General features: G+C 37.5%; 1 pseudogene; it reads left to right on the top strand.

Moving 5' to 3' along the window:
• LOC114025133 overlaps positions 1–15,512 on the top strand; it is a 32,692-nt pseudogene extending 17,180 nt beyond the window's left edge.
• Positions 15,513–15,746: the final 234 nt, after the last annotated feature.

The following is a 15,746-nucleotide window of genomic DNA, read 5'->3' as shown; positions in this document are numbered from 1 at the left end:
TCTTAAAGCATTATATCAAAGCTTGTTGTTATTACTAGAACAAGGAGAGATCAGAAGGGCACCTATATCATATGAAGTAAAACCTGACTGCTGTTCATGAGGGTAGAAAAATCTCTCTCTCTCTCTCTCTCCTCTTTCTTTCTCTCTCCCTCTCCTCTCTTTCTCTTTCTCTTTTCTGCCCCCTTCTCATTCTCCTCTCTCTTTCTCCCCCCCACATATACCTACACTATATATATAATACGTATGTATGTATGTGTGAATATATGTGTGTATATATGTGTATCATGAACATATATGTGTATGTATGTGTGTATTTGTTCTCTTTTAAGGTTACAGTAAGTGTGTTCTGATTGGCCATGACTGGGAAGGAATGATTGCCTGGCTCATTGCCATCTGTTATCCAGAACTGGAGACCAAGCTTGTTGTGATTAATTTTCCTCACCTGAACGTATTCACAGGTGAATTTTACAAGCCTCTACTTGTAAGCTTTTGTGTTTATGTAACAAATGAGCCCAAGTTGATCAAAATGCAAAAATAGAAATTTGCACCACCCTGTAGTTGTATACCATGCAATTACAACCAATCGATCAGTTATTTATTACTGATTTATTACAAGCATTTGTTAAGCATTATTTCTATGCCAGACACTGTGCTTGGTGATGGGTGGTGGGGATACAAAGAAATAAATAAAACATGAAACAATCCCTGCCCTCATGAGTGCGTGAAAGGGAGAAATACATTCTGAGGCTGCAAAGATAGGTTGGAATCTGGTTATGAAGGGTTTTCGAAAGGCATAGGAATTCAAATGTGATTCTATAAGTAAAAGGGAGTCAGTAGAGTTTGAATGACCTTGTCTTACCTTTGTTTGAGAAGTGTCACTTTGACAGCTGTGTAGAGGGTAATTAGGGCAGCTAGGTGGTGCCATAGTGCATAGAGCCAATGGCCTGGGATAAGGAAGACTCCTCTTCATCAATTCAAATTCAGCCTCAGACTCTTGCTAGCTGTATGACCCTGGGCAAGTCACTTAGTCCTGTTTGCCTCAGTTTCCTCATCTATAAAAAGTGATCTGGAGAAGGAAATCGCAAACTACTCCAGTATCCTTGCCCAGAAAATCTCAAATGGGTTTACAAAGAGTTGGACATGACTGAAACAACTAAACAACAACAACAACAAAGAGAGTAGAATAGAGAGGAGAAAAACTGTAGACATGAAGCCCAGCCTGTTGCAGTGGTTGATTTGAAAGGAGAAGTGGATTTGGATGAGATGTGAATAGAGATAAGTGGGCAAATGAAAAAGATACAAGACTTTCCAACCAATCAGATATGTGGGATGAGGGAGAGTAAGGAGCCAGTGAAAACTCTAAGGCTATGAACTTGGGTGACCAGAAGCAGTGCTGCCTCCAGCAGGAGTGGGCAAGTTCAAAAGAAGAGTGGGTTTGGATGGGAACATAGTGAATTCTCTTGTGGATGTGTTGACTTTGAGATGCCTTGGGAACATCCCTAATGGGAAAATCAGGGTTAATGATAATCTTAGGGAAGCAAATCTTAGTGTATTTCCTTATATAATTTATACACGCTCACAGACACAAGCCCTTTAAGCCACTGTTTTTCTTATTTAAATGGAAGGTGAGGAAGGAAAATGCAGGCAGAAAGGATTATGCAATGACATTGGTTTGACAATAGTGAGTTGTGGCAGCTATGAAACTAATATGCCTTCTGGCTGATGGCTATGGCTATCAGTAGTGGCTGCTGTCTTCTGAAGAACTCTGAAGCTGTGATAAGAGGAACTGAAAGAAATAGGAATAGTGGCTGAGCTCACATATTTACTTTTAGCAAATAGGATTTCATTAAATTTCTTATCCTTTCTGCTGGCTCTTACCAAGTTTTCACAAGTTCAAGTCAAGCCAAGTCAACACACATTTATTAAGGGTTTACATGTGCCAGGGAGCAACTAGGTGGTACAGTGGATAGAGCACTGGGCTTAGTATGAGGAAGACTCATCTTCATGAGTTCAAATCTGGCCTCAGACACTTACTAACTGTATGACCTTGGGCAAGTTGCTTAACCCTGTTTGCCTCAGTTCCTTATCTGTAAAGTAAGCTGGAGAAGGAAATGGCAAACTCTAGTATCTTTACCAAGAAAAGCCCAAATAGGGTCATGGACACCAGAACATAGCTGAAAAAATGGCTATATGTGCCAGGCACTGTGAAAAGTGCTGGATGTACAGAAAAAAAAAGCAGACAGTCTCTGCCCTCAAGGAGCTCACAAAGTCTAGAACTCCTTTTACGATGGGAAGTGGGGTGTGGGGGGCTTGGGGAATGTGGAAATTGTGCACAGAAAAATCATCTTGGATTTCTTTCTTTCTTTAAAATAAACCAGAAGAGGAAAAAAAATGGAAATTTTCAAGGGTTGGGGCAGGTGAGCGATGCGGGAATATATCTGATTAGCTACTCTAGAAATGATACCTGAGTGTAAATTTTGCTACATTATGAACATAAAATTTGAGTTGTGTAGAGATCCAGCAGTCCTAACTCTACAATTTTGGAAGTAGGCCCAGGGAATCCCAGAAGCTCAGAGTCAGAAGGTACATCAGTGGCCATCCACCAGGGTCTATCAACTTGGGTTTTTAAAAAATAATAATGATTCCTAAGTGAGGTCAACAAACATTTATTAAGCATCTGCCACATGTCCTAAGTAAGGCACTGTACTATGTAAGCACTTGAAACCCTATTTCAATATAATTAGTTTCCTTTGTGATCTTCTCTATTTTATTTTATGCATTCAAAAACATAATTCTGAGAAGGGGTGCATGGGCTTCTTCAGACTGCCAAAATGGTCCAGGCCCAAAAGATGGCTATGAACCCCTGAAGTCCAACCCACACTCATAAGAAACTTTCCCCCTCCCCCAGCATACCCAATAAGTGATAATCTAGGCTTTGCTTCAAGACTGTCAATGAAGGAGAAGCCATCACCTCCCCAGGAAACTCATTTCATTTTGGGATGATGCTAATTGTTAGGAAGTTTTTCCTTCTACCAAGCCTAAATTAGTCCCTCTGAAACTTCTCAACATCCCTAGCTCTACCCTCTGGCACCGAGCAAATACATCTAATCCCACAACCAGACAGCAGAGAATTTGAGTTTTGGAACTGAGCTACATTGACAATCATTCTCAGAGGCCTTTTCACCCACAACTTTGTGCTGAACCATCTATATGTTGGCCCAGTTGACCCAGAAGTCTTTTTTGCTCAGTTTATTGTGCCAGAGAGACAGCTGGCTGATCAATTCAACTAAAATGACAGTCGGTGATGTTTCCAGAACTCTTCTGTCGATAAGAACTAGGACACAGCGTGAGTCAATATGAGCATCAAAGGACATGTTCAGCACATGGTCTCTTCAAATCCCCTTTGGAAAGAAAGCACTTTCTGCTTTCATTGTTAGCAACATGGCCCTTCCCTGTTTAACTACACCTGGGCCTGTATCCTTATCAATACATCATACAAATCTTACTGAACCTAAATCTTCTCCTATCGTCTTCTGCCTAAGACCCTCAAGTGTCATGGGACTTTCTTTCTTGGGATCACCCGAATGGTAGATGAAATCTGGAACCCCACAGGAATCTTTTGCCACTTAAAAATCCATTTTCAGGAATATCAATTTAGCTTTTTCTCTTGTTTTGTTTGAGAAACTTAAAACTGCCTCTTGCCTAATGGGAAGAGAGGAAAGGAAACTGAATATGGATTCTTTTGATTTCCACATCAGTCAAATGTATGTCATTGCTTCGTTATTTCAGGGCTTCTACCTAAAATCCTTTATGGACTAAAGTCCCTCTAGATATCTATAGGAAAATGACTGTCACACACCTAAGTCCCAGGAAACAACTGTCGTAGGAAACTAGGGGAATGATGCACAGAAGATCATTCTGAATAAATATTATTGAGGAACACCATATATTATACTCAAATTTACATCACAAAATCAACTCCTTTATAAATGTTGGCATCTCAATGGATTTTGCTGCTAAATGAAACCTGACCCTCAGGTTGATTTTATGATATCTGACCCAACACATAGATCCAAAGAAGAATGAAGCAAGCCATCACTATTTGCACGTAATCTCTATGTTTCCCATTACTTCAAATAATTACTTCCAATTTTTGTGAGGTTCTGCTTTGAGGTGGGCATTTCTTTTGAGACACTATACCATCCTTTCTCCAAAACCATAACACTTTTGTCTTAAATATTTGATCCAGAGGATAAGTTTTTATAAAAGTCAATGGATGCAAACTGCCAATTTTTGGCAAGAGGTGCACACTGTTTCTTCTGTAAATTTATCCTAGAGTACCATTCTTTTCCTCATCAGTGGAAATCCCCACAACTGCATTCATCTGTTCATCGTGTTTTTATTGTGTCACCACAACAACACAAACATTTTGTGGGCATATTTTTAATTTATGGCCTTTATTACCCAAATCCTTCTTCAAGCCAGCACCTTTCCTAATGACAACTTTCCAGAAAGTCCTTACCATTCTCTTTCTTGTACAGTTGCATTATCCCCCTATTTTATTTCCATCTTCCTCTATGTCTATATCATGGGTTGGGAGAAGTTAAAAGGAGAATTTCCCAAAAATGACACATCAAAAGTATTTTTTTTTTCATGTCAGGTCTTGAGATAGGCTAGCCTTCCTATTGAATTTGTTATAGTACACAGTACCATCCAAATCCCAAATGAATCATCTGAGAACTGGCAGATTCTTTTCCACTAAGCCTTGATATTTCAAGGCAGAAGTTCCCAAAATTCTGCTTCTCAGGACCAGTGCTTCAATAACACAGTTTATGAAATTGTCTCTGATTTCCACTGATATTTGGGTGACCTTGTCTTTGCAGATTTTTGCTTTTGGCAGTTCCTGGGTTGCTTTATCTGTCCTACTGGAAGGGACACTGACTTCATCTGAGCAGTGAAATTCATAAATGATAGGAGCCTTTCTGTAGTTGTCTTGCATTTGAAAAGCTGTTTTGAATATGTCCAGAAAGCCAGATACCTTTTTCAAAATAATAGTGGACATTGGCATCTGCTCTCCAAAAAACCCCATCTTCTGTGAACTTCTGGTGACCAACTTTGATGTTTGACCTCCTGCAAGAGAAGTTGGGTGAGAAAAACATCCAAACCAATTCTAGACTTCTCAGGTACCTCACATTGTCCTTATAGCAATTTCTGTTTTTCCCCAACCTAACGTCTGTCAAACTGGACTGCAACCAGCTTCTATACTTGAAAGTTTGTATTCTCCTTCATTTTGGATATGATTTAAACTCATGTGAGTTCAACATTTTTTAAATTTCCTTGAAGCCTAAAAATGAGAATGAGCCCTCGTCATTCACATAGACGTCTAGGAATGCTTGCAGAAAGACTTGCAGAAAGTCATTTTAAAATGACTCAAAACTATTGTTGTGATCTGAAGATAATTTTTTCTCCTATACTCCTTCAGGATCATTTTTAGTCTTCCTGATCCTCTGTTTCTTTGCTGGCCAATGGTTTATGAAGTCCATCAAAGCGGGGATCCCAAAGTCTTCTCTCTGAGGTCAGCTGGTGAGACAACATCTAGAAAACAATGCCTAACTATCCATTTTCACAAAGATCAACACTGTATATCTCATGTGAAAGGTTCTTTTTTAGAATTCTAGAAAGTGAAAGTCAAAACAGATCTCAAAACGTCTTCAAAAATTCCTTGGCGTTTTGCACAGTGCACCTCATGCTATGAAATCCTCACACCAATGACTTGTCTTTCTGCCAATAATTGTTATTTTTATTTTAATACTTCAGAGTGCTTCCTATCTGCATAGACATAATCCAAATATCTAGGCCCTGGAAAACTTTCCTTCTCATGACCAATCTCATTTTATAATTTCTGAAGAAAAATATGGTAATATATTATATGAACAGCAAAATCCTCACATCTCATTTTTAAAAGATAATTACTCTTTAGACTGCACTTGAATTGCTTTACTTTTTGAAGTCATGTCATACTCAGATCTACACCAATCTTCCTTATAAATCACCTCATTATTAGTAACAATCTTAGAAAAAGGCTTTACATTTTTTTGTACATAAGAGCTAAACACTCTATCCTTATTTATTCCCTTGTAATTGGTCGTTGGCTCTTGCATGTTAAATCTTCTATTGAGTTCAGGATTTTGTTTTTTGTTTTTTTAACAAAGACCTGAAAGTCTGACAATTGATCAAATGTCCTTTTTTTCATTTAGAATTATGCTTAGATTTGCTGGGTATGCTATTTTTGGCCAGAAGCCCAGTTCTTTTGCTCTTTAATATATAGTGTTCCACGATCTGCAGTCTTTTGGTGTCGCAACTTCTAGGTCTTGTGTGACTCTAATTGTGGCACCACCATACGTACATTTTTTTCCTGTTGCTCATAATATTTTATCCTTGATCTGGGGATGTTGGAATTTGATAATACTATTCCTGTGAGTTTTCCTCATAGGATTTCTTCCAATTAGTGATCGGTGGATTTTTCTATTTCTGCTTTCCCCTCTTGTTCTAATGCTTGAGAACAATTTTCTTTAATCATTTATTGTATTGTTACATTAATATTCTTTTTTGTCACAGCTTTCAGGTAGTCCAATTATTCTTGTTATCTTTTTTTAATCTGTTCTTTAGATGCATTGTTTTTCTTGTGAGATGCTTCACACTATTTTCTATTTTTTCATTCTTTATAGATTTTGTTTTTTCAATTCTTCATGTCTTATAACTTCACTGGCTTCTCCTTGCACAATTCTGATTTTCAAGGAATCATTTTCTTCCTTAAATTTCTAGATCTTGCATAATTGGTTGACTTCCTTCTCGTAATCTTCTTGTTTTTCTTGTATTATTCTTATTTTTCTTTTCAGTTTTTCCTCAATCTCTGCCATTTGATTTTTAAAATCTTTTCAAAATTCTTCAATAAATTCTGTTGGGACAGGTGATCATTTGACATTACTCTCTGGGGTAGAAGAGGGTTTCTTTCCTTCATTATCCTCCTCTGAAGATGCACCCCAATCTTCTCTATTCCCATAGTAGTTCTCTATGGTTGGATTCTTTCTCCTTTGCCTGTGCATTTTTTTAAATAATAGTTTAGTTTTTACAATCACCTCTAGTTTTGGGGTTTGGGGGATGGTGCCTCTGGCCTCTAATCCTCTTCAGTTCTCCCTTTTGACCTTGAGCTCAAGCCTCCAATCTCATGTAAGTGCCACAGCAAGTGGTATCCCACCCTACTACTTCTGCATTACCGGGTGTGTGCTGGTTCCTCCTCACCCCCACCCCATGTCTCCACAGCACAGCTGGGTCTGGCTTTCTCCATCAACAGAGGTTCCCTCAATCTTCCCCGGACCAGAAGCCCTACTCCTCTCACTGACCTGGAGTAAAAGTTCTTGTGGCTGGGACCAAGGTAACCTCCCAAACCAGCTAACCCCAGGGCTTGTTGCCTATTAAGTAACTTGCCACTTGTTGTTAAAGTGAACCTAGCCTGGAGGTTTTTGCTCTCTGCAGGAAGGACATCTCATCCTGGAATTTTTCTTCAGATTGTCTCCAATTGTCGCGAGAGGACCCCTCTTCTGCCCCTATTCTAAGTTCTAGATCTAAGTTCACCCAGAGGTGCTATTTCACGTCTTTTGTAGAGGGAAATCTTGACAGTTTGAAATGTTCTAACCTACTCTGCCATCTTCACACTGGAATTTCTTTTATCTCCACTAGAGCTCTTAGGATTATAGCAATGATTCTCATCGATGAATTAGACTTGTTCAGAACTTTGAGATTTAATTGCCTGGCTGAATGCAACTGAAACCTTTGAGGTGATGTAGTCCTCTTGCATCAATTTTAAAAAGTGGTTGCCCAGTATACATTTTAAGCATCAAAATAATTGATTTTTCATATCTAGATTGGTCCTCTTTTCCCAATCAACTTTCCAAATGGAGCTTTTTTCCTCCATAATACCCGGTTGGTTCTCCTAGTTCAAGAATAATAAAAATCACATTTAGGCTTCATGCCTTTCAAAGATGGTAGGTGCCCCAAATTATGAGGTATGAGTTGTCATACCCTGAGCAAATGGTATGGAAATGATATTTCAGATGGAAATAAGGGAGGCTGAATGCAAAGAAGTTTGGTGTCATCTTACCATCGTTGCATAGCTTTCTAAGATGGCAAAGTGTACCTCCTACTTTAGTATGTTTATTGACTTGTGAGTGTATCATTTTACCCCATCTTCAATCCTGATCTAAGAGGATTCCAGTTTTTAAGCCCCACTTACATTCCCAGACATTTATTTCCCTCTTGGGGTGGCATATACTTCTCACCCAAGATGAGTTAAATGACATAGATTCAGTGTGCAGCGTGTGGAAGGTTCCAAAGGTCAGATTCAGTGAGCTGCAGATTGTCAAGGGAGTCCATTCAACACTCCTTACAGGGCTTTGGAAATTTGGGATCTATTTTCTCCCTAGCCCATGTCTCCTATAAACCTTATTACACCTACATCCACAGGTACTCATAGAGAAGATCGTCACAATTTGATCACTTTGGCAAAAAATTACTATATATTCTTCCATAGCCCCAAGAGTACTGTTTTTAGGGAAAGATAGAGCATCTGAATTCCTACTGAAGTGCTACTCACTTCCTGATGCTACTTTTCACCTTCCATTCACCCACATTCTCCTCTTAGTTTTCTAATTTTTTTCTGAGATTCTGAGCATGGAGAATTAGGATTAGGTTTCCGTGTTTTGTTTTTCCTTGGTTAAAATGAGGGATCAATTCTGGGATGAAGCTATCTGGAGCCACATCTATCTACTGATGATTCTAACTGCTTGTAGGCTTCTTTCTAAGTTGATTCCTTCTCTCAAAGTGCAGCACTTTAGCCTCAACCTTCATCAATTTGCTCTTGTATCAGCTGACTCTTTTCAACTGACATGGTGTCTGGCTTTTCTTCAGTGCCTGAAATTTTAATTGGGAAGTATGTTCCTTCTTTCTTGTGGTTCCTTCTATTGGTTCTAATTCTTCTATTCAACATGACTAATGTGAAAAAAGTAATGGGAATGTATATGTAGAGCCAATATCAGACTGCACACCATCTTGGGGAGGGAGGTAAGGAGGGACAGGGAGAAAATTTAAAACTCAAAAGCTTGTGGAAGTGATTATTGAAAACTATAAATTGATTAATAAAAAATTAAAAACAAATACAAATTGGGAGGAATCTATGTGATGCTTGATGGGTAACATGAGATGTTCAAAGAACACTGCATGATCTACATGAAAAGAAGTCTAATAAGTATTCCACATACATTGCCCCAGTAGCTCAAGTCCTCTCTCCCACTTAATTTAGCAGACATGCTTTTCCCCAGAAAATGTGAAGTGATATTGTCGGGAGGTATCTTGTTTCCAGTAAAAACAGAGAGGTGAAATTGTAGGTCAGTTTTAAACTGGAAGTTCTTATTGACCTGTGGTATTCTAACTGGTGAGATGTGGTGAAGAAGAATCCAGCTACTACACAAGTTGACAACTCTTTCAAAATGACCTCTTATGCGGAAATATTTTGTAGGTCTCAAGCAAGGGGTCATATTGATAGTAGGGCCGGGGAATACTTAGTGGGTCTTGTTGTCATACCCTGAACAAATGGTATGGAATTTCAGAGCTGTTTAATTAGCAATTCTCTAATGGCTTATGTGTCCTATTGTGGCCCTTCTTAGATCCTGAGGACATTTGGATGCTAGAGACTGATGACCCTCTAACCCTTCTACAACAGATAGCCTTGATGGAGAAGGAAAAATTGCTGACTCTATTAGAAGTATGTATGAAGAGACCTTGATGTTCAAGGAGCTGCTGAGGACAGTAGGAAAAGCAAATTGTGATTCCACTGCAGGTGCTTAAATCTGTTCTGGGCTCTTGAGTTCTTTCATTGCTATGGGTCATGATTTTTTGCATGAGGAACCCAACACTAAACTTCAAAGAGTTGGCATCCCCCATCACATGACCTAAATTGTGCATATTTGAGATTCAACCTGAAGGAGGAAGGAAAAGTTTATTACTTTTGGCTTTTATGAAGTTAAGGGTCATGCAAAGGTAGACTAAAAAATAACTGGAAACTAAATGATCTAATCGTAAAAAATGGATGGGTCAAACAAGAAATCATAGAAACAATGACTTCATTCAAGAGACTGACAATAACGAGAAGACAACATACCAAAACTTATGGGATGCAGCAAAAGTAGTTCTTAGGGGAAGTTTTATATCTCTAAATGCTTACATACATAAAATAGAAAAACAGGGGATCAATGAATTGGGCATACAACTAAAAAACTAGAAAAAGAACAAATTAAAAATCCTCAATTAAATACCAAGGTAAAAATATTGAAAACCAAAGGAAAAATTAAGAAAATTGAAATTAAGAAAACTATTGAACTAACAAATAAAACTAAGAATGGTTTTATGAGAAAAGATAGAAAGAGACATTCCATTTAAACTTGTGCAGACATTATAAAATATTTAGGAGTCTGCCTACTGAAACAAACCCAGGAATTATATGAACACCATTACAAAACACTTTTCAGGCAAATAAAGTCAGAATTCAGTAACTGGAAAAACATCAGTTGCTCATAGGTAGACCGAGCTAATATCATAAAAATGACAATTCTGTCTAAGCTAATTGACTTATTCAGTGCCATACCAATCAAACTACCAAAAAATTATTTTATAGAGTTAGAAATAAACAAGATTCATTTGGAAGAACAAAAAGTTCAGAATGTCAAGAGAACTAATGAAAAGAATTGCAGGGGAAGGTGGCCTAGACATTCCAGATCTTAAATTGTATTATAAAGCAACACTTATCAAAACTGCTTGGTACTGACTAAGGAATAGAGTGGTGGATCAGTGGAATAGGTTTGGTATGGAAGAAAGAGTAGTTAATGACTATAAATAATCTATTGTTTGATAAACCCAAAAGAACCCAGCTTCTGGGATAAGAACCTACTCTTTGAAAAAAATGCTAGGAAAACTAGAAAAGAGTATAGTAGAAAATAGACATTCATCAAAATCTCACACCATATACCAAATTAAAGTCAAAATTGGTTCGTGATTTGGATTTCGAGACTGATACTGTAAGCAAACTGGGAGGGCAAGGAATAGTTTAGCTATCAGGTTTATGGAGAACAGAAGAATCCATGACCAAACAGGAGATAAAGAACATTACGAAAAGCAAAATGCATAACTTTGATTAGATTAAGTTGAAAAGTTTTTGCACAAACAAAGCCAATATAACTAAGATTAGACGGAAGTTAGAAAATTGGGAAAGAATTGTTACAACCAGTCTCTCTGGTTGTAAGGGCTTCATTTGTAAAATAGATAGAGAATTAAGTCAAATATATAAGAATACAAGTCATTCCCAATTGATAAATTTTTAAAGGATATGAACAGGCAGTTCTCAGATGAAGACATTAAAGCCATCTCTAGTCATACGAAAAAGTGGTCTAAATCACCATTGATTAGAGAAATGCAAATCAAAATAGCTCTGACATAACACATCACACCTATCAGATTGACCAACATGACAAAACAAGAAAATGAAAAATGTTGGAGATTTGGGAAAATTGGAACACTAACGCATTGTTGGTGGAGTTGTGAAATAACCCAACCATTTTGGAGAGCAATTTAGAACTATGCCCAAAGAGTATAAAAATGGGCATACGTGTTGACCTAGGAATAGCTCTTCTAGGGCTATATCTAAAGAGATCATACAAATGGGAAAAGGACTCTCATGTACAAAAATATTCATAGCAGCTTTTTTTGTGGTGGCAAAGAATTGGAAGTTGAGAGGATGCCCATCAATTGGGGAATGTCTGAACAAGACGTGGTAATGTAATGGAATACTGTTCTGCTATAAGAAATGATGAACAGGTTGACTTTAGAAAAATCTGGAAAGGCTTGTATGGTCTGATGCTGAGTGAAGTGAGTAGAACCAAGAGAACGTTGTATACAATTACAGCCATGTTGTGCGATGACTAATATTGATAAACTTAACCCTTCCCAGCAACACAAGGATCTAAGACATCTCCAAAGGCCTCGTGATTCAAACTATGGCGTGTGAATGCAGATCAAAATGTACTATTTCCTATTTTTTTCTTCTACTGAGTTTTGTTTCTTCTTTCTGGTATTTCCTCCTATTGGTTCTAATTCTTACTTACAGCATCACTTATGTGAAAATATGTTTAATAGGAATGTATATGTATAGCCTATATCAGATTGTGTGCTGTCTTGGGGAAGATGGTGGGGAGGAAGGGGGGAGAAAAACTTAAAACTCAAAAGCTTATGGAAGTGATTGTTGATAAATCAAAATAAGTTAATAAAACAAAACAAAAACAAAAAAAGCACATATTCCTCCAAAAATTCTCAAAAATACACACTTTTAGAATAATCAACATTAATCATTACAGGGGAAACCATCAAAAGAAAATTAGGGTAATTAAAATTAATGGTACTTCCACCACAATTTACAGGAGGGCACAATCTGCCTCATACAAAAATTTACGTAACTATACAATCAACGTTAAGTGGTATTTTGCAGAAAAAGTCTCAAACAAACACCAGTCTCCTAAGTTACGAAAAAGATGAAAGACCACCTAAGACTGGGGAGAAATTTTCTTAATCTCCCTCCAAAAAAGAAGCAGATTATCAGACCATTTCAAGTAAAAGATGCATAGGAAAATTACGGCCTTAACAGACATCAAAAATCCATCCAACTTCCTGAATATCTCAGGGCTGTTACTGGAAAATGAAACTCCAAGCAATGAGGATTTTCACATCTAACTTTCAATATGACAATGAAATCAAATGTTTGGAATTGGAGACTCACAAATCATACTGGTCTCTCAATAAACTTACCTGCCCCATGGCCTCTCATTTTTTCCTTTATCCGACTTATAGTTAGACAATTTGTCATACTCAGGGATGTATGACAATTTCCAAAGGGATCTATACCAAAAGGTCAACAAATCAGATGCATATGACTCAAAATCTCAAGTGTCAAATGAAAAGGTTCATAGTAGCAACTAATTTCCAAGAACATATTGAGGGGATTTACCCATGAGGAATCATACCACCTTAAAAAATTCAGAGTCAGACCACTTCTAATCTAAGGACAAACATTTAATTGACATTATTGCCTCTCATGAAGCAGGCTAAATTCCAAAAGGAACCAACAACTTTAGTGAAAGCAAGACGGATTTTTAAATGGTAAAGATGCAATTGCATAACAAATTATGAATATTAAAAAGGCAGGAGGGGTTTGTTAAGAGATTAGTTAATGGGGAGGGGTCCTAGCCTCAGTGGAACTGCACATGTGATTACCCACAGTGCATATAGAAAAAGCCATTTGAGAGGAGAATATGACAATATTATAATAAGCCTCTCTATCTCATAAGTTCTCTTGTGGTATAGTTAAAGCCAGATTGGGTGATTAAATCCACATATGCCTGTAGCTGTTTAGTGGCAGTCATGAGGAAGTTAGAACTATATTAAGATTTCATCACCTACCATACATTAAAGTACAAGACTGCCATCTTAACAATCACCAAGAATGATGAGCAGTCCAATTCAAGTTGTTAGTGAGATAATAGATCCAAAAGCCATTTTAAAATATAAATACCAGAAATAAAATAAAATATAAATATCATAAATTAAATGAATGATAATCCAAAATTTAAAAATATATTCATCAAAAGTAATTTCATCTGGATTAGGAAGAAAACATATTCAAGGTAGTGTTGAAGATGGAGGGTGAGCCTGAGCCAAAATGATAACCCAAATATGAAAACAACTTGATGATTTAGGATTTACATCAAATCAGAAGATAATGAATAAGGTTGGATCAGTTCACAACTCCACCAACAATGTATTAATGTTCCTTTTTTACCACATCTTCTCCAGTATTTATCATTTTCCTGTTTTGTCATGTTAGACAATTTGACAGGTGTGATGTGGTACCTCAGAATTCTTTTGATTTGCATTTCTCTAATCAATAGTGACTTAGAGAATTTTTTCAATTGACTATAGAGAGCTTGAATTTCTTCCTCAGAAAACAGCCTATTCATATCCTTTGACCATTTATCAATTAGGAAATTACTTGCATTCTTATACATTTGACTTAGGTCTCCGAATATTTTAGAAATGAGGCCTTTAACAGAGACACAAGTTGTTAAAAATTTTTCCCCAGTTTTCTGCTTCCCTCCTAATCTTGGTTGCATTGGCGTTGCTTCCACAAAAACTTTTCCAATTGATATAATGAAAACCACCCATTTTACACATTTCATAGTGTTTTCTATCACTTGTTTGTTCATAAATTCTTGTTGATAAATGACAGGTAAACTATTTCTTGCTCTCCCAGTTTGCTAATAGCATCAGCCTTTATATTTAAATTTTGACTTCATTTTGGTATACAGTGTAAGATGTTGTCTATGCCTAGTTTCTGCCATACTATTTTCTAGTTTTCCCAGAAGTTTTGTTAAATAGTGATTTCTGATCCCAGAAGCTGGAGGCTTTGGTTTTATCAAACAATAGAATACTATAGTCTTTGACCACTGTTTCTTGGGTAACATATTCCACTGATCCACCACTCTATTTCTTAGCCAGTAGTAAGTAGTTTTGATGATTGCTGTTTTAGAATGCAATTTAATATCTGGTATGGCTTGGCCACCTTACCTTACATTTCTTTCCATTGGTGCCCTTGATATTTTGACCTTTTGTTCTTCCAGATGAATTTTGTTATTTTTTTCTAGCTTTATAAAATAATTTCTTGGTTGTTTGATTGGTTTGACACTGAATAAGTACATTCCCACAGCTTATCCTACTTTCTATCTCTTTTTGCTGTGTCCTTCCTCAAAAGTGTTTACTTTATGGGCACTGCCTCCTGCCCTCTTTTCCCTTCCACCCTTCTTATGTCCCATTTCCCTCCCACATTCCTATACAGTAAAATAGCTTTTCTATTTCCAACTGAGTGTGTGTTATTGCTTCTTTGAGCCAATTCTAATGGTAGGTAATAAGGTTCACAAGTTGCCAACCATCTCTTCCATCTTCCCATCTGCTGTAAAAGATTTTTTGATGCCTCCTTCATATGAGGTAATTTATTCCATTCTACACTTCACTTCCCCTTTCTTTCAGTGCATTTCTCTTTCTCACTTTTTAATTTTATTAATTTCTTTTAAATCCTTCCATTGAGGGAGAGAGTCAGGGTCAAGAATGCACTTTAAAGGAAAGGACTTGCCTGACACCTCCCCCAAGCCCCTTTAAATACCTTTAAAAATGACTCTAAACAAATTTCAGAGCAGCATAACCTATAAAAACATGGAGTGAGACAAATTTCTGGCTGAAAGACAACAGATAAGATTTGTTTTTCCAGGGGCCGGGAGGAGCCCAGTGCAGCACAGGCTGCCCCAGTGCAGACCTGGCCAAAGAAGCAGGCCTCTGGGCAATGGAATCACCAGTTGTAGTGGTTGTTTCCAGACCTCTCAGCCCACAAACGCCAAAGACAACTTAGAAGGTCACCAGGAAGGGTCTGTCACAGCTGGTTGAGAGTGGAGTGCAGTCCAGCACTGGTTGCACCAGCACAGTCCTAGCCACAGCAAACCAGGACTGTGCCTTGCGAGCTAGTGAATACACAGCAGCAGCTGCTGTAGCAGCAGGAACTCAGAGCCCAAGGACAGTAAGACGCTCAAATAATAGGT

The sequence above is a fragment of the Vombatus ursinus genome, unplaced genomic scaffold (assembly GCF_900497805.2).
Source record: "Vombatus ursinus unplaced genomic scaffold, bare-nosed wombat genome assembly UNPS02014827.1, whole genome shotgun sequence".
Classification (NCBI taxonomy): domain Eukaryota; kingdom Metazoa; phylum Chordata; class Mammalia; order Diprotodontia; family Vombatidae; genus Vombatus; species Vombatus ursinus.
The sequence above is the reverse complement of the archived record's forward strand: the minus strand, read 5'-3'. Positions and strand labels throughout refer to the sequence as shown.